The 20,541-nt window shown below is 38.1% G+C and overlaps 1 protein-coding gene across 3 annotated transcripts in view; it reads left to right on the top strand.

The window, feature by feature from the left end:
* Window positions 1-20,541, top strand: part of ABCC4 (ATP binding cassette subfamily C member 4 (PEL blood group)) — a 146,311-nt gene that overhangs the window by 59,077 nt on the left and 66,693 nt on the right. The gene's annotated exons all lie outside the window — the stretch shown is intronic.

The raw sequence follows: 20,541 nt of genomic DNA, 5'->3' as shown, positions 1-20,541 counted from the left end.
GTCTGAAAATTACAATGCTGATAATGAGGTTGTTAAATTATACTTTATCAGTTGGATAGTGAAACTGCTCTAGTTAGTGTACATTAATGTATGCTTGTTCACACAAGTGATTCTGCTGAACAAGTAGCATGTTCAAACAAGAAATACTGGTCTTAAACCGTGTGATTTACAGTAGGTGGTGTTTTGGCATATCATGCAGTTAACAAGGCAAAGCTTCATGTTAAGATATTTCGTTTGTAGTCTCATTCGTCACTGATATAAATATTCAGTAGCAATGCCAGGAAATGTATTGTATTCCTATTTGATTCAATGACTCAATTGCTTTCTTTTTTTTTTTTGGAAACAAGATCTGTGCTATCTTTCTGATGCAGTTTTCAGATATATCCTTGTGGTCAAGATGAATTCTGCAGGGTTGTGGAAAACTGTACCAGCTCTTTTGACAGCTTTCATGTTCTCTTAAGCTAATACAAAAAAATACATTGTCCTTAAAGCAGCAGAGGCTTTGTTTTCAACTCCTGTGCCAAGCTCTAAAGCGCGTTCACATGTGCACAGGTTTGTGAGTTTATGTTGGAAAGAAGTCCCTATAGGAGAGCCTTTTGTTGTAAAATAAAAACACAGATTCTCTCTTCCGTGTTGGTAATCACTTGCATTTGTTGTTATTAAGATGGCAACACAATGGGTTCCATCAATCATCAAGATCCTTAACAACCACACAACGTTGTAAATATTATGTTTGGGTGTTTGAGTGGAACAGCTCGTCACTGAAGTAGGTGTGGTAATTAAAACCTGTTAGGTTGCTGCATGTGTTAAAGAAAAAAGCCTCTAATGTTTTTTTCATATAACAATGGCGATATATACTTTAAATCTTATCAGGGCGTGATTATTAAATGATATTTTATGGGAGTTGCTCATTTACTGTTAGTATTATCATGGCTTTGTTAAGAGTTTAAATAGTCTTATTCTTCCATGTGTTTTATCACCATTATGATTCTGTCAGGAGCCTTATAAAGTTGATTGCTGTAGGAGTAGTCTTTAAAGTTAGTAAATGGCACTTGGGAGTTATGTTTACATTTATTATCTATTAGCAAAAATCAATTCAACTCTATCCTATTCTTTTCTGCAATAATCATTGAATGAAACTTGGCCATAAACCGATGAGACAAGCCCATTACATTTTCAGTTCACCGAGTCAGAGCTCACCCCGTTTATGCCTAATACGGGAGATGAAATTAAAAGGTTTACGGAAAAGCTGTTCGTAGGAGGGGACGAGACATTAGATAGGGAAATACTTGCGTGAAGCTTGTACTGACAGCCACTTCCAAGTGCAGCCTTCTGCTTTCCCGGCACAAGATTCCACATCCTTTCATAGGGATTTTCTATCTTTTTCGCATTAAGATCCCCTGGTGGGGAAAACAGCCTGCTGGGAAACTCATTTCTGACCATATGCTGACCTGCCCAAATACTGCAAACTCTAGTGTTTTCATTTACTGAAATAGCTATGGAGAGAGCAGCTCTCGCCCCACCTCAGCCGAGCAAAAAGGAGGCATGGAATGTCGAGGAAGACAGAGAAGCCTAATTAAAAATACTGGCTTTAAAAGACTGCACGGAAGCTGTTCAGAGACATCCCTTTCCTGCAACTGTAGTGGGAAAATAAAAACGAAATTTTGTTTTAGTCTTGCATAGATGGCATGCTGTTTTGGTGAGATTTGTGGCAATGAGGAACTAAATGTCGGAGACACTTGAAAACAAGAGGAAGAGACTGCTGTAATATTGATGGAAAACTGCAAAGGGCTTAAAAAGAGGTCCCAGCTGAGGTGATGCAGCTGCAAATAAGCTTTTAGAGATAATCCAAAATGGAGGATTTTTTTGTTTGATTGTTTTGATAATAACTATTTTAAATATGTACCTTTTTTTGCTATTTTTAATCTGTTTATAAATTGTGGGATGCTGCTACGACTGCTGTGGATAGTAGGGACACAGGGATAGAATGTCCTCTCTTGATGTTCATGGATGCCTGTTTTGGATGGGAAATAAACTTTTTTGAGAAATGAGGAAAAACTTATCAAAACTCACTTCACTCCACCTTGGAACAATGCATAAGCATTTCCAAAAATAAATTGCTCTGGAGAAGAGCTGGGCAGGGATAATGAACAGCCAGGTGGTGAGACCACGTATATGGAATGTGGGAAAGGCAGCCCAGGTCTTCTCCCTCTCTGGTTTATTGTGAGCCTTGAACGTGTGGCTCCCCCATCCCGGGTGCCAGCCATGCATATCAGGCTCTTGGCTCTCCTGGGCTCTTGGCTGTGCCATACCCTTCCACTGCTGTCCCTTATGGAAACACAGACACACAGTTAGACCACTGTGGTGTTTGCAGAAAAACTAGCCCGCTTTGGTGGGGTGTTTTGGGGGTTTTTTTTGTTTAATCTGAGTAGCTGAAAATGAAAATAAAACAAACCACTATCACAGCACAAACTCATTTCATTAGCACTGTTCTACTTTATACTGCACAGAATTTTTTCTCCCAGATGATCCTAGGTAATCTGCACTGCAGCATCTGGGTGAATTAATTAGTTGAGGTTTCTTTTTTTTTTTTTTTTCCAGATTGCCAGCATCTTGCAGATTATGCAACAAGTGAAGATTAGTTTGTGCCTGTGGTGATCTTGTAGAGTGTTTGGAAACAAAAGGCACTTCTCGATCCAAAACTAAAATTTTAGTGTAGAACAGAATAGCTGTTTTATGTGAATCTGCCTGTTTTGGCAATCCAGACTAAAGGCCAAAGAATAGAAATAACAGCAGAAGCAGAGGTATTGAATCGAACTTGACTTCAGCGTGTTGTTCAGTTCAAAAAATACAACCTTTAAGTTATTTACAAGCATTACTTGCTGTCTTCCCCCCTGTCTTCCCCAGATAATCTTTTTTTTCCTTCATCAAAATCATTAGGTACTTTGTCAGGGGCTTTTTGTTATGCATTCAGGTGAATACAGATATGCAGAACCTCCTTCAGGTTTTGATTTTTGATGTCATTTTATGGCAGATAATGTTGTATTTGGAGAGGACAACATTATTACAAGCTGTATATGTTGATAGCTACCAGCCTTAAGAGAGCTTTTCAAAGTGTTCTAAAATAGCATCAAGCATATGAAGAACATTTTTTGTTTGTTTTATTAGTTACTGGACAATAGTCCTGTAATTAGTGTGGTAGTATGTAATGGACATTAATTATTGCTTGTGGCAATACCGACCTTGAGGCAGGTAGCTTGAAACTGGAAACTGCAGGTTCATTTTTGTTTGGGGTTCGTTTTAATGTTCTCTTAAATTTGGGCTTCTGTCGAACATTTTCCTAGGTGGTTCTCATTTGCATACTTTGTTGCCATGGCTCTTGATTTTGGCTTGAACAGAATATTTAGCTGTGGTGGTCCCAAAGGGAGGTTGTGGAGTGAGGAGGTTTCTGAAAAATCTGGAAAGGCTGGGGCTGCCTTAGCTATTACTCACCTAATGCTGGGTAGGAAGTTTTATTCACAGAGCCAGCATGCAGAGCAAGCTGCTGTATGGCAGAAAGGTGGCAGAGTCTTCATTCTCAGCTGTTTGGCTCAGAGTAGCGTGCCTTTTGTGCTCAGGAGGTGGTTTTGGTTTTGTATTCGACTTTGCACTGTTACAGAAGACCTACAAATGACTTTTGACCTGTTTTTCTTCTAGTTGTAGGATCCCCTCCTTCTTCCTCATTTGCCAGTTAAAAAAGGAGTATAAATGTTTCTCAAACTTGAGCTTTTATCATGTGCTACTTGTGCAACATTTATGACATTTGAAAATTCAAAGGAAGTTTAGAGTTAAACTTTTCATAAGGTCATGGTTTTTCTATCCACTGACATGGTTCTGGTCAGTTTTCATCTACTGTGTACCTGAATTAATCCTCTGCTTTCTGTGTCAGGAAATGCTACTTTTTCTGCCCTCTTTCAAGCAAATCTTCACTATCTGGACTTAGTGTTGGGGCAGAGAGTGCAGAATAATCTGAAGGTGTTTGGAAGTTTGAAAGGGTAAAGTTTTGGAACTTGGACATTCTTGCTAGCAATTATAAGATGGTCTAACTCTTCCTCAATTTTCTTTTTATCAGATGTGATGAGATTTCTGTGTGTGTGTGGTAAACCTCTTTTTTCTCAATGAAGTTATTGTCTGTTTAATATGTAAATGATGCAATGCAGAATATTGCTGATTCGTGTGTAGGCAAGAAAAAACACTCTGCTTTGTGGTAAGCTTCCCTTCAATAGGAATACGTGTTTCTTTGTCCCTGTGTGTATTCACTTCGTAGCATAACTTCATGAGTTTGAATGTTCACAACCCAAAATAAATGGTTTCGTCTACATTTTAGGCAAAATTCCTACACCTGTTCTTAAGATGTCATAATTAATTTCTCATACAGGAATACTGCCCCTGCCCCATCCTTTCTAGGACATGCCAGGAGGACAGTAAGTGATTAGATGCCAGGGGCATTTGCTCAGTATTGGGTTTTCCCCCCCTCTCTCCTTTTCAATATGAATGCTTAAAGCTGTAAACTTCACACTATCTTCTTCCTCTCTTCTTCCAGAGCACTTAATTTTTTGTTTAGAATCTGTCATGCTGATCTTTAGAGAAGAGGCGGTGTCTGTCTTCATTTAGAGAGTTAAGTGCCTGTGTTTAAGGATGGGTATCTAGGATTTGGAAAGTGCCACTTAGAGAAAGAAATGAACCGTATTTTTAATATTTATTTTTCAATATAGTTGTATGTATAAAACCCCATATGCTTTGCTTGAGGTTAGTATAATACTTCTCCCCTTTCTCCCTTCATTAGTTCCTCAGTCTCCTTTCAGAAGAACAGTTCTCCTCTCTCCTGTCTCAACAACCAGCCAAAAGTAAACAATTACAGTTAGCTTTCCAGAATATTTCTGGTATTTCCTGACTAAAAAATATTGAAATGGTTTAAGGAAGAGTTAGTACTTCTTACCTTTAGTCAGCTAATATTCCATTACCATTGGAGAAAAAAAAAACCCTATTGGATGCTGCTTTGAGACAAAAGATACCTGCAGAAACCTCTGCAAATTTAAAGCCTCAGAACTGTGAAATACAAATGGTTTTAGCTTTAGTAGTGTCATCTTTTTTTTCTATTAAACTAACAATATAGAGAGAACATTTTTTCTTCAGTATTTTCAACAGGAAACTAGTTATGCTAGACTTATTCTAATATTAAGAAATCTTATCTAAGGAGCGCTTTCAAAATAAAGCCGAATTTGAGAGTAAAAAGTGCCTTGAGGTTTTTATAAAGCTGACAAGTTTTAATATTCCAAATACGTAGTGACAATGATCTTTTTTCATAATTAAGCTACAAGTATGATTTAATATTGAATTCAAAGCCATTCATTGAATGCTGCTTATATTTAAACCCCCAAAATCCCCAAGAGAAAAAAATGGAAAAAACAATCCTAACATATATTTTTTTAATTCAGATAAGAAAAAATAAACTCTGCTGCACCTCAATTTAATAACCAGTGTTGCTCAGCTACTACCAAAGGCTTAAGGACAGTGTTTAGAAGTGATTTTTCAGAAATAAGTGTTTCTCTAAGATTATGAGGGCTTATAGAGATGGTTTTGTTCACCTGCTGAGTGTTCAAGAGTGGAAATGTCCAATCTGACACTGTCCAGAAGCATTTGTTTGCTTGAAAAATAGAAACATTCTTGTGGAAAAATAGGATTTAATTAATTTTTGTCCCATCTTAGCCATATACTAAAGCAATATTATGATGTACTTTTAATAGAGACACAAACATTTCGTGAAATGCAAAATCCCAAGTTTCTGAAATGATCTGAGATGTTTTTATCTTAAAATGTAGTGCTGTGAGCGCTGCTTAATTTGTTAATACCTTTGTGCTCTGCCTCTGTTGTTTGTACTTCTTGAGATGCAAGATGTTCAAATGCTTGTTGAGTACTTGTTATTAATTTTAAAATAAGCATGGAGATGTTTTGAATAGAAATCTTACATATTGTTCAATTAAATGGGCAGAAGGAGAACAAGTTAGTACAACTGAAAGACATTACATTTACATTACATATTAAGAAAAAATTCTTTGCTGTGAGGGTAGTGAGGCACAGGCACAGGTTGTCCAGACAAGCCTGTGGATATCCTATCCCTGGATGTGTTCAAACCATGTTGGATGGGGCTCTGAGCATGGAAGGTGTCACTGCCCACTGCAGGAGGGTTGGAACTAGGTGGTCTTTAAGGTGCCCTCCAACCCAGGCCCCATTCTACGTCTCTGTGATTTTATGGGTCTTGAAGAAACAGGATATGTTCATTCTTTGACTCTCTGAGGGGGAGATGCAAAATTACTCTTCCAGCTAGTGACCTGCAGCACTTTGGTAGCTTTGGGTTGTATCTGAATTACTACAGAGTAAACGTGATGAATAAAAAAGGTTTCAGCTTGGAAGAAGAAGGCTTTAAAGACCTTTCATACCTCTCAGATTTGGTGTGAAGCATAGATTTATACTTGTCTTTCATCTCACCTTTAAAGGGGTGATGGTTCTTCGTAATGGAACTTGACCAGCAGGATACACAGAGAATGCTGTTGGTGTAAGAGGAAGTGTGATGGATGTAACACTTGCTCCTTAGACCAAATTTTCCTCTTCCTGTATGCCTTTCTGCTGTGATACCAAAGCAATTCAGAGAGGAAACAGGGCAAGGAAGGCAGTTGTTTTAATTAGTGAATTTTATCCTCAAAGGCTTTTCAATCTAATTCAGTCGTCTGATTTTCTGTTGATTCTTCCAATGCTTAAGACTTAGTCAGACAAAAGCCTTTTCCTTCACAATTGTCAAATTTCATTGAATCTTGAGTCTTGGTGATAGAGCTTAATTGTCAGCAAAATAAGTCTTGGTTTCTGTAAATTGTTTGATCCTCAATTGGTTTAGAAGTGACAATATATTTTCATTTACAGGGTTTAGATACTGTTTTCATGCGGCATGTGGAGCAAAGTTGGACCAACCAAAAACATTATTTCAGTTGTTTTCTGTCAGGAAGGCTTAGACAAAGAGCTTAGTCTCAGATCCTTTAAAGTTCAAGCATCTGCCACTAGGGGCAAAAATTATATTCCTGTAGGCATTCATCATTTATTGTAGATTTACCATGCTGCTTCACTTGGTTGATAATCTAATTTAAACCTCAGAGATGATTCATACCTCCTCAAGGGGATTCACAGCTAGTTTAATTTGTCTGGTGTCAGAACTTTTAGTTCTTCTAGGATCTCTTTTCTGAACGTAATGGTCCTTCGGGTGTTTGAATGCACTGAGAAGGAAAGAATGTGACCCATGCAAGTGACAACACTTGAGAGATGCAGTTTTACAACATTGGATTTGTTTTCAATATTTATTTGGATTTCTAGTTCAGGTAACTTGTGATGTCTTGACTTAATTTAGGTCCTAATCATGCCAAGTGGTCCATTGTGGACAGACTTCTGCAGGTATATAAGTGTGGTACCTGTTGAAGTAAGGAACCTTCTGGAAGGTGCTATGCTAGAGACTTTTGTTTCATAAGCCCAGAGTTTTGAATGCCAACTGTAATATGACAGTTTTACAGAAAAACATCAGATCATGGAAGGTTACAAAACCTTGATATCAAGAGGCATTTCAATTTCCTTTCTCAGAAAACCAAAAGAAACAAACACCCAATTGCCCAGAAAGTCCTAGAAGGTTTAGAGTGATCCAGGCACTTAAACTTGTTTGACCCCTTCCTGAAGGCATGACCATTGTATAGTTGACCACTAAGAAATTTAGGACTTGAATGTTCATATTAGGAATGTGAACTGCTATTTAAGGATTTCTTCCCTGGAGTCAGAAAAGGACAAAATAAACATTCGGAAAATTAAGAGGTGGTGTAAATACCATTCAGCTGTGATGAAAAGTTTATTGAATGCTTTTCATATGCATTCTAAAGTTAAGCTACATTTTGAAAACTATCAGAGCCAGCATTTGTTCTCCAAATATTCTAATTAAATAAACTGCTATGCTAAGTTGTTACTAATTAATACTCTGTAATTTTAATAGTGGTTGGTTTATTAACACAGTTTTACCTTTTGTGATTTTTTTGCTTGGAGGTGTAGTTTTGTTTCAGTGTTTTAACGATGTATCCACAAATTGATCCAGAATCAAGTTCTGTGCTTATGCTGTTTTGGGAAGAGGGAAACAAAAACACAAGGTATTTTTCTGTCATTTGCTTTCATTATTATATTTGTATTTTTCCATTTTATTCATGCCTTATCAGAAATTTGGTGTCTTTTTCAATGCAGAATAATGGCAAAGCTGTTGTTTTAAAACAGCCTTTCCCAAAATGTCTGGGGATAGACTATGATCAGTGATTTTTTATGCAAAATTTTTTATGCATACTACAAAATATAAGTTGTGCTTCAGGTCCATGAGAGGATTTAATAGTGGTGTATGTATTGGATGTGGATACTTGAGTGATAGGTGTTTTTGTTGTAGTCTTTACATGGCTCCTCTCGTTGTTCTGTTTGTTGCAGTCCTGGAACTTGTTTCATCCTAATGTGTGTGAGGTACTTTCAGAAAAGCTGCTGGTTTAAAACAGCAACAAAACCAGAGAGTGGTGAAAATGGGTGTCAGGAAAACAAAATCAGTGCGTAAGTAAGTGAACTGTTAAGATCCGATGATAGGCGTGTTTTGAAGGAAGAAAGAAAACTCTTACTGGTAATTCCTTTACCTGAAATCTTAATTGGTCTTGTGAAATCTTAAGACCCTGTGTGAATGAAATTAAGCAACCTAATCAGAGTATACTCTAAGGACTAAAGAGACACAACCGTCTGTTCCCTCTGCAGTTCTTTAGTTAGCAGAGTGAAATATGCTTCTGTAAGAGCAGTTTCAAGCAAGAAGTAACTAAAATCCTCTGAATGTTTCGAAAGACATCTCTTTCATTAGATAGTAAGTTTTCCCTTGTCTGTCAGACTTTTGAATAGTCTGTATGTGTCCAGTGCCTATGGTTATGCACTATGTTCTGGTTGCACTTTGCCATCTTCCTTCAGGTGGCACTGGCTTTTTAACTTCCACAGTTCTAGTTTAGGAGCTGTTTCAGAACCTGATCTCTCACTTGCTGGATTTCCCATGTTTTTCAGTGTAAAACATGCTTTCTGTTGCCTTTATGGTTCATGTGTCATTATTCCCCTATCTGGCTCTTTTTGTCACTCTGCATTTCCAAAACATCGTTTCAGGCACTTTCCTGGTTTTGAGTGTTGCAATCACTTCGTGTTCACCTTCTGTTCTCACTTGCATTGTCCCCAGCTCCTCCACTCTTCCTAGCCTGTGTCTCGCTGTGTTGGGTTTTAGACCTTGGTTGTGCGTGGGATGACATTTGTACCTAGAGCTTGTACCATTCCATGATGAAGGAGAATGGAAGAAGTGTTTTTGAAGGAAGAGAGAGGAGAGGAAATGGGGAGTGGATATGCAGTGAATGAAGCTGGGGAGGAAGGGAAGGAGAGGACACATGCAAGCAGGGCAAAAATTCACGTCAATATGTACACAAAGCTCTCTCAATATCCAGACGCCCCAGGTTTGGTGAGTTCTGTGACTGTGACTACCAGCTTGTCTCTTGACAGTTTTGTCTTGCAGCTGCTCCCCAGGGCCAGATGGAGGGAAGACTTTTTCTTAATCTTACCCAGTGTACTGTGAGGGAGTCTAACCAGAGTTGTAGAGGGGAGTGTACTTGGTTTGAGCATTAGCCTTCTCCCCATGCAAAGCTTTTATTATTTCTGCACCTGGTAAATGGAGCTGTTGGCACATTCCAGTGTCTTTAACGCCCTCCCTCATCATTTTTGCTTGTTTATCTTCCATGCTTACATCTTTGTAACTTCCTGCTCACCGTGCACTAAAGTTCATCCACAAGCTGGCACTTTTTCATCTTGAAATCATGTCTCGAGATGCACCAGTAGCATTTTAACTGCAGTACACAGCAGTTAAACATATGGGTGGGGAAAGCTCATTAATTCCGTGACCCCTTTGTGTTCCTGTACTTTAAAAATCATCTTGTCCTGCAACTTTCTGTTCCAGCTTACTGCTCCATCTTCCCTTAGCTGTGTTGGTTTCTCTTAACTGACACAACAAACTCTTCAGGGCAGGGCATGCTGCTGGCTACATGATGGTCCAGCCTGCGTCCTAGTGAGTCTCCACCTCCCACTTCGGATACATTAATCCTCTTCTGGGTGTTTCTGACATGCAAGCAACAAATGGCAATGTTCTCAGGAGTCCCTTGTTGCGAGCAGCACTCTTCTATTTTAGCGTGTTTATTTATTTAGGAGTTCATACTGCTGGACAGCTGTAAATCAGAGTTTCACAGTGAAGTCTGTCTTTGAACTGAACAAAACCAAAAGGGTTTGTAAACTGTATTCACTTCTGCTTGAATGACGGTTCAGTCAAGTAATTTTTTTCCTCCTTGATGTGTGTGAATTTTTTTCTATGTTCAGAGAGACGCGAAGAATGTTGCTGTTAACATATTTATCATTCTAAGTTTCTTACTATTTAAAAGCCATAAAAAATAGGAAAGTATAGGCTTTTTTTAAAAATTCTAAGCAACATATATGTAAGCGTATGTTTTTAAAATAATTTAACCTCTAGTGTTTATCTGTCAAAAAAATCAATGGGGATTTATTTAAGGTATATTTATACATAAACATTAAAGGTTTTTTTGGTTTTGATTTATGCACTACTAATGTTTTAGTGTGGTCAGCAGGTACTTCTCATTTGTAGCTGCTTATTCCTAGTATATTTTTCTTTTTTGTTTCTGAGATGAGGCTTTCTAATAGTTGCCCAGTAGAAGAGTACAGTAGAGTCAAAGGCAGTGAAGTATAACTTGTTCAAAATGCTTGGCGTTTAATAATGTTATTATTAAAATGTCTTTCTTTTAATGTAATGAATAAAATATACAGTAGAGAAGAGGTTGTATTTGGGGGTTTTTTTTCATTTGATTTCATTTAAGTGTTGTTAATTATAGTTTAGGCTGTAAAGGTGTTTACTTTATAGTGATATTTTTTTTCCCAGAAGCCGATGGCCCAAGGAAATGCAGTGTCAGACCATATGTATATTCTTTTGGACAGCACTTCTTCCTAGAATAAAACTCTTGGGTTGTGGTTGTCTTCAGCTTTTCTGAGACAAAAGATTTTTGGTTGTTTCTCAGGCAAGATTTGCAAGTGGAGTTTGGTGCCAGTCACAAAACAGAAGAGTAGGTGAAGTTACCCCTGCAGCTTGCTCCACTGGAAAGGATCCATTCTGTGCCCTAACGTAGGCCCCCCAAAAAGCCAAAGGATTTAATTCCAGCTTTAGTCCCTCCCATGCTGATTGGATTGCTGTAGCCTTCAGGTACTCACCCATTTGCCTTCTTCCGGTGCCTTTCTACTGAGTTTTCCAAAGGGTGAGTAGCTTCAAGAGCAGGGACTGAAAGAGACCTATAGCAGAAGTGCCTGTAGTAGAGAATTAACAGGCCTGCTGGAGAGGTGGATGATCCACCTTCAGTGTATTCTCCATGACTGGTAAAAGTAACACATTCCAGTGGATCTCTGCCCCACCTTTGCCTCTCCTGTAAGTCCTGACCCCTGGGCTTGGCTGTGCCTTTATGAACAGGGTGACAGGTTTCCCGATACCTTATTTTGTGAATGGTACCTAAGTTGTGAATGTAGTTGTTTCCAAATGTTATGTGACTTTCCTGCAACATGTGGTTTAAAAAGTCCTAAATTGAAGCAAAATATTTATTTTCATGAGGCATGAGGGTGTGGGGTGTATCTTTTTTAACACAGAGCAGATTTTCCAAGGGAATTCTTTGATTATTTGCACAGCAGAGTAAGTGAGCTTTCTAATAGCTGTACCAGAATTTCTCTTGAGTTCTGTGATATTGCATGTGAGGCAGAAAAAAAATCCATTGAAAATTATCCAGTGTCATCCATTGCACATTCTGGATAGCCAAACCCATGTGGTTTTTTTAATAAAACTTTTCTGATTCCCAGTGGCTTTTTTATAGCAGGAGTAGTTAAAAAGGAAAATGTATTTCAGGGATCATTACACAGGTATATCATGAATGAACTTTGGAGAGAATCCCTCCCTTCCAAACAATCACATATTCCAGAAGAAGAAAGAAAAAGAAACTGAAGCTAAAGAAAAATGAATTATCAAACTGAAGGACCATGCCAAGCAGAAGAGAAGGGTTTACAGAGTCATACAAAGATGTGAAATGCCTCTGCTGTTTGGCCTGTCCAGAGGCTTTATCTTCAGAATGGATGGGCTAGATCGAGGCTGGAAGTCTTGGCCTTGTCCCAAGACAACCCCGATAGAATTCAGTCCCTGTAGCCTTCTAAACAGAAGAAACAGTCCCCACAGAATTCTCTTTCATGGTTCCAAAAAAAGGAAGAAGATGAATGGGGATCTGAATATATAAGATTGGTAAAATATGGCATATTATTTGTCTTTAGAATGATAACCATATAGCAGTGATAACCATATAGCAGTTTCAGCTAAGATTTCAGGAGTCAAATGCTTTATATTCAGTAATGTCCTACTTCTTCATTGTCATTTTAGTCTGGAGTGATGATTGAGCCCCTCTAGCTTCAACACCAATTAAAAAAAAAGGGGTGGTGCGGAAGAGAAAAATATTGAAACATTGGAAATTAGGATTCTTATTATGAGAATTATCTTTAGGAGATAGAATGGTAATAAAAGCAACAAATATGAGCAGATTTGTGAGCTCATGGGAGATCCACCCTAATATTTTCTGAAATGCAGTATTTAGAGCCTGTTCTGAATCAAGTCTTGGTAGTATAAATAGCATAGGAAAACTCCTTTTTGTTGTTGGAAAAACCTTACCAGGAAGGTAATACATATTTCCATTTTTATTTTAATTCTTGCATTGATACATATTTATGTATAGCTCCCAAATATGAAAGTAGCTCTAATAGCTGTTTTTGTCCTGCCATGTAAATATTCCAGTAACAAAATACTCTTCAGATATTTCAGTCCATCCTCATTTGTAGTATTCTGTTTAATTTTTTGTAAGCCCCTCTTCCAGAAAAAAGCACTTGGGACAGCCCAAAGAACTAGACTGTATAAGTGCTTCTTCAAAAGTGGGTGCAGTTGTGGTTAAATATTTTAGCGAAGAATTAAATTCATGATTTTGCTAGTAGAAAGTCAATATAAGACTATGTTTTGTAGATAACATTTTCTGTTATACAGATGCTTTGCATTGTGGTGAGGAGCTGAAGTACGTAACTCTATCTATGAAAAAGAAAAAAAGGTGGTGTAAATCAATAGATAATTTTGTCAGTAGTTTATAACTTGACATCTTTTTAAAGGCCAATTGATAAGAAATTGCAAATGGTTACCATTTTTAAGTTTTTTTCCTTCTGGAAGGGTAAGGAGGCCAGTTGTAACTCTCCTGTACCTCCCTCCTGTGTAGAAATGCCTTTTTTTTGTCCAGTTGGACCGTGTCCCTTAAAAATGGGACTTGAAAATCATGTTGCTTATGTTGAAGTATAGAGCAGAAATTAAGTTCTGCTGTATTTTGGCAGTACATTGGATTTGGTGACTTCATTTTAGGTTGTGAGTTTTTTGTTTCAGTATGTTTAAATGTAGAATTTTTTCATTAAACTGAGGATAACTTAAAATAGCTTCAGTGAATGAGTTTAAAAATAAACAGAGAGGATATCCAGATCTTAGCTTCTAGAATGGTTAGAACTTTGTTCTGGCAATCTTCATCACAGGATTACATATTAGATTGATATTACTCCAGGGGTTGGGGGTGGTACAAGTGTCAGCTTCCATTGTCTTTCTAATTATGACCCAGGTTCTAGCATAAAACATATATATATTGCCAAAAGTTTGTACTTCTAAATGCTTTTGAAGATCCCTTTCACAGTCGATTACAGGTATTACTGCAGGGATCAATAATTAGAAAATTGCTAATGCATATATTACCCCAGCTCTAACGTGCTTTTTTAAAAGGGATCACTTTGTTAGCAAGTATAATACAGCACCAAAGTTAAATTCTGTTTTGTCAATGCTGTTACATCTGGAATTGTAACCAGCTTAGTTAATTGGTGATGAGATACAAGCAGAAAGGCAGTTAGGATGCAGAAGGTATTTTGAGGTTTGCCAAGAAAGCAATTTCAGAAAGAAGGAAAGTTATACTTCCCCCCCTTCCTCCACACAATCAAGAGGTTTTTCCTTTATGTGCTTCTGTTTTTAATGGAGACTTTAGATACAATTTCTGCATTGTATCTTATGTGAGGAGACTTTGGCTGGTGATAACAGATGTTAATACATGTGCTCTTCTGAGTACACCTAGGAAAAAGGAAAAATCAACTGTACCACATAAATTACCAAAGAGATTAAAAAAAATTGTTTAGAGCATTGACCTATTTAGGTTTGCCACAGCAGGGTAATTCCAATCAATAGTATGTATGGACTAGAAAGCTCCAGAAACAACTGTACAGTTAGGATTAATGTATTCATACTAGGTAATGTAGATGTCTCCATCAGCAGTAAAAATAAAAATTCATTTCCAAAGAAGCCTGTTTTCCGTTCTTATCTTTGTCATAGTTATTCTTCTTTCTTTAAATCCTACACTTAAAAATAAGATGAAACACAGTGTTCACATTTTCTTCTCATCTCCTAACTGTTTTCTTGTTTGACAACATTTGTGTAAAAAGTCCTTTTCAAGTAGTAAATTAATTTGGATAGAAGGCATCCCACCTGAATTCATTACATGCTGGCAGTTTAGATAAATGGATATTATGATCTCAGCATATTTTGGCCCAGCACCACTGTGCCTATTTGCAAATGTCTAAGAAAGTGATAATATTCCTATCAGTTTCAGGCTGCTAAAGAAAAAAATGGGGTAGAATTTCTTATTTATATTTATAGGATGCCTGTGGGGAAGACAGCAATGCTGTATATGGCAGTTTGTGTGGACATGTGGTGCTAAATATATATTAAAAAAGATAACAGACCTTTTGACGTTTCTTTGTAGAAATATGGAAGAAAAGCCAGAGTAGATCAGTAATTGACAGCTATGCAGGAGATGCATTTCCAGATTTCTTTCTGAAGAAATATTTTAGAAACTTACAATTCCTTTCAAAGTCAGTAATCCATCTTTAATTATTTTGTTGATTTCATAGTTGTATTTTACAAGGTTGATGTAATGTCTGCTTCCTGCCAACATTTGATATGGACAATCCACTTTGTCACTGCTTTGATGAAACGGCAGGCTGCTTGTAGTTTGTAGTTGCAGTACTTTTTAAATTTTTTTTCTTTATTTGGTGTGTGTGTGAACTGAGCCACGAGTAAAGGCTTATCAGTTGCTGAATGCCACAGTTTAACAGCAAGATATGTGGGGAGCTGCCAGTTTGTACCACAGACAGAATGGGAAGCGTGTTCAATGCAGTTAAATGGATGGGCGTTTAAATGCACACGGTTCTGGTACAGCGTTTCTTCTATTCCTGCTTTTTGAGTGTGCTTTTATTGCCACATGCACATTTGAGAGCATTATTTTGCTACCAGGCGTCCATTTAAAAGGACTTTGGTTTTCCAAGCTGTAATGGGGACTGCTGGAGTGCATGATTCCTCTCTTTGGGGTCAGGAAGCCCACGCTGTGCCGTGGCTGTTGCAGGCAGCGGTGGCACCCAGCTGTGGTGACCACAGTGGTGCCATGGTGTCAGGGGAGTGAGGAATGTGAGGGGCTTCTGCTTGCTCAGCAGGGCTAGTGGCTGCACAGTATGTGCTTTGGGATTGTCTGACATGGATCCATTGAAGTTACAGGTTGTCTGTCCTAGCCCAGGTGAGCATCTCTGTGGCATGTTGTACCTTCAATCCTAGTCGGGGTTGCTTATGTTTAGTTACACATAAATGCCTAAGTACCATCTTGAATCTATTCTTAGCACTACAGGTTGCCTTTACACAGGTTTCTGCAAGTTTGCAGGGAGGAGCAGAAGATAAAAGTGTTTAATTTGTTACTTTCTCTTCATGGAGGCTGGGCAGTGAGGGGTGAGGGTGTTCTGGCTTGACTGTTTCAGAGTAGCTTAAGAGATTTTGAATTTTTTTTTTTTCCCCTGGTAAATGCAGTACATGGATATGGATATTGAGGCCTATTGCTATGGAGGAGTTGAGGCTACTATGCAAAGCAGTATTTATTAATAATATTTTCATATTGAAATAAAAAGTGTGATGCAATTAAAATTGCCTGCACTGAGGATTAGCCTAATCTGAGGGAAAAACATCCCAAGACTGTGCACCCATGCACACACACATGCACACACAAGTGGCAAAATCTTTCTGTCTGTAGAAGGCCCTTTTCTTAAACCCTTTTTCTTTTCCAAGGAGGCGAATCAGTGAGCTGGAGAAGTGGTGACAAAGTATTTCTGCAATATGTGATGAGGCAAGTGGGTATAAAGGTTTTGTAAACTCATTGCAAGGTATAGAAAATCAATGCGTCTACTCTATTGTGTTACAAAGAAATATTTCAGTGAATACCCTGGCCAACAAAGTATACTAGAAATGCTAAATACATTTAGAAATAATGTACTATTGCTCTTAGGGTCCTTGGAATTTAGGTTGCACAACATTGAATACTATGGATGGCATTTGGCTGTTACAGTGGAGGATCCTAGTTTCTTGTTTAAAAAAAAAAATCCTTCTCTGGTGTTTACATCTTGAGTGTTGATTCAGTTTGGATTATATTTCTTTCATGATAAAGTATGTATAAACACTTTAAAATGGTGTGGCACAGTCAAGTGTTTTCATTATTTGTATGATAGGTTTGAACATCTATTCCAAAGTGTCAGTAGGCACCTGCAGAAGCAAAGTGGGTTTGTAGCACCTGAACACATTCCGATTCATGCAATTAAAGCAGTTTACAGAGCGAGGAAGAAAAGAGTATCACATACTGAGGTTTGATGTCTTTTTCATGGAGGACAAAAGAGGTTTGATTCTTTCACTTCAAGTTTAGCCTACCTATTGTGTATGGGAGGAGGTTTAATGAATCATTGTTTAACTTTGATACTGCCAAGTATTTGACCATTAAATAGTCTGAAATGTGTACATAGCACTTTGGTGACAGACCCTTATTTAACTGTGATTAATTGACATTGAATAGTTATTTAATTACTTTGGAAGAAATCTAACAACAGTGTGTGTTCTGATTAAGTTATTTGATGTAAAAACAAACATAAGACTGCTGAAGAGAGCACGTCCCCTTTTGCGGCTTGCTAACACTGCACACCATGTGGACGCCTGAGTGATTGAAATGGCAGATACTCTTCACCAATGGGGATGCTGTTGTAACATTGGCATACTTAATTCTTAATTTCTTGAAAGACTTTTTGTTAGTGGTTTCATGAAATTTGACTTGCAAGTTTTAGAGGTAGTAGTTTCTTTTTGCTTTGTAGCCCCTCAGTGGGATAAGTAAAGGATACAGGTATTAAGGGAGCTTAAAAATTTTTATGATTTGGATATACTGGACTGATCTAAGAATTACTGTTTCTTGGCATGTATCTATATCTCAGAGATGCTTGCTTAAGGAGTTCAGGGTTTTTGGAAATATGAACTATGGTGGGAAGGTAATATTGATAGTCTGTAAGTTTAGGAGAGAAGGATTTAAAGGTTTTGGAGAGAAAACGTAATTTTCAGGTAGAGAGGGTAGGTAAGTTGTGCAGCTCCTGCCCTTCTTGAATAGCAGGTGCAACAGTTTCTGTAGTCTGAAGAACCATTCTCAAAAATTAGGTTTGCAAGTGCTAGTAGAAACAGTAGTCATAATTGTAAGCATTTTGAGTCCTGACTCCAAATAGGTACTTTAAGTTCTATAGCTGGAATGTTTTCTCTTGCATGCTTAATAATGCATAAGCACATCACTGATTTACTGTGCTTCCAGTAAGTGGAAACAGTTGTTTCTTCATACCTTGTGAAATAGACCTCATGTACTTGTAGACATCCTTATAAATGAAGCAATTGCTTTGGATGCAATGCTGTAATGGCTATGGGGCATCTTGTGGATATTTCTAAAGCATAATACTTTGGCTTGGAGGTGCATTGCTGTCCCTGCGATATGGTGAAGGAACTTACTTGCTTTAGTGGGTTACTGTAGCTTCCTTCTGTGTAGGATGTGCTGTATGAGATGCCAGTTCAGTTACATCCGTGTGAACAGGATCTGAAATACATCTCCAGGCTTGTATTTTCTCTTCTACTTTGCATGCATGCATGTCTGTGAGGTAATAGAATGGAAAAACAGCAATGACAAAAAGAAGGCTAAGGCTTGTAGGTTTGTCTCTTGCCTTTAGCTGTAGAAAAGCATTAATGGTCACTGGATAAACAGTACAGGAGGGAGTTACAGACCTCCTAGCAATAAGCAAAGGATTTTCCTGGTCTTAATGACTTCAGGTGTCATTTTCCAGAATTTCTGTGTGCAAACACTAAATAGACTAATTTTTCAGTAATTTGAAAATTCTAAAAAAATGAAGTGCTGCTACCAGAGATTCACTTAAATGTTTATTTGGGAAGCAGCTGATTCATGTTTCCACTGTTTAATTGTATTAGGTGGACTGTGAAAGGTTCCAGTTTTCAAGGTTTGTCATTTTCATATGCCATTTCTTTTGCTCACTCAAATTTTAGTCAATGTCATTTTACAGAATTACTGTATTTACATTTTAAAGAGGATTAGGCAGATTAAAAGATGTTTTCATGTTTTATTGATAACATCAGATTAATTTCCACTTTCCTAATGGCAGCTCACGGAGCTGTCAAAACAGAGGCTGTAGAAACATTGTGATACTTAACAGTTTCATAAGGCAGTTGCAAAAAAATACAGTTTTGGCAATCAATTAGCAGCGTGATTACCTATGGGAACTGGAGCAGTTGGTGGCAACATGGAAGAGACAGTGAAACCAGGGGGTTGCTGGGGACAGCCTAGGTGAGCTAAGTTTTCTTTCATGACCACATTGCTCAAAGAACTTCACTGGAAGAGGAGGAGAGCATTGCCACAGTCACTCTTAATGTGCAGGCACTGCTTGATTCCTGGAGGTGCCAGCACTGGGCTGACCTTGCTGTGGCCATGGAAAAGTAGCCAGCCTGAGTGACCTTGCTGCCTCCTGCCAGTGTCACATGGGGATGGCCTTTGCGCAGTGGCTTCTTACGTAAATCTGAAATCACTACAAATAAAATTTATTTGGGGTTAAAAGACAAAGGGTGATAACAGGCTGAATTAAGGTGGGGTTTGCTCACTATGGGAATAATCCTTTGCCCTTGTGTACAGCTTGTCTTTGGTGGGTCTCTGTCATGGGTTAGCTTTTCATGGTGGGGCTTAGCACTGTCACCTCTCCTTGCTGTGCTCCTTGCTCTGTAAAATAAAGTGAAGTCACTCAGAAGACAAGTGACAAAGCTGTGAACGGATTTCTAATGCCCTGAGCCCAGTCTGCTATTCACACCTAGTTTCCTTTATCTGCCCTTCCTGGACACGCTGCTGAGGAAAGCCCTATCAACAGGAAGCATTTAACCTCTTTGAATGATTTTCTTTTTGCTAGTGAAGTCTTGGCTCATTTGAAAATAACCTAGGATGTGATATTTAAGGATATTAAGAAGCCTTAGCTTCAGCATGTATGCAGCATGTGCTTGATCATTCTTCTTTGACCAGTCTCCATGTAAGAAAATAATGGAAAACAGAAAGTTTAAAAAAAAATTGCCTTGGACTTCCTTCTGATGTATCTACCCAAATACAAGTGAAAGGGAACATGCCCACGTGCTACTCCCAGTAACAGAAGATGAGATTTTTCTGAGTCTTGTGCTGCTGTATACCCTTCCTCTCTGTGGGCAAAGCCTAAAACCAGGATGAATTCTGCTGTTGGCTGCCTTAAGTAACTGCCTTGGGTAGTTAAAGAACTGCAGAACAAGCTCTTTGCAACCAGTATCTCTCTTCGGAATCACGTCCCAGATCTGAGGAGAGGCTGTTTTCTGTATTGTTTGGTGTGGAACAGAAATTCCCTTAAAAAGGAAATGAATGAAAAAGAGCTGTAAGCAGAAGACTAGCATGGTAGTTGCTACAGAAGTTTACTTCAGTATCTCTTATCTCTAAAATACGTCTCCAGTGCACTCTGTGGAAACTTTAAACTTAACTGCTTTCAGTTTAATGAGCTCCTTTGAAAAGAAAAAAAAAAGTCTTTTGTTGCCAGTGCGCTTAATATGTTTGTACCAGTTAAAAGTATAATTGAGTCAAGATATATGCAGATAAAAAAGCATTGTGAATACATGTATGGGCACCACACACCTTAGAAATGGCCAAATCCCCACCCCTGGTTTAATTTCTTTCCTGGTGAGTAGAGATACTGATTAATAGAGAAAGATACTAATCCACTTATGGGTGGCAGTGCTGTGACTTTAATTATTAAAGAAGTCTTGATATAACTGATTTTTTTCACTCAAGTAGAACTTGGGAAAATAGAGAAATGCAAATGCTTCACTGACAGCAGATTAAAAATAGTTTTGTTAGCTTTAAT

This window comes from Coloeus monedula (genome assembly GCF_965178545.1).
Source record: "Coloeus monedula genome assembly, chromosome: 3".
In the NCBI taxonomy this organism is placed as follows: Eukaryota; Metazoa; Chordata; class Aves; order Passeriformes; family Corvidae; genus Coloeus; species Coloeus monedula.
Note: the sequence above shows the minus strand (reverse complement) of the source record. Positions and strands in the feature narration are given on the sequence as shown.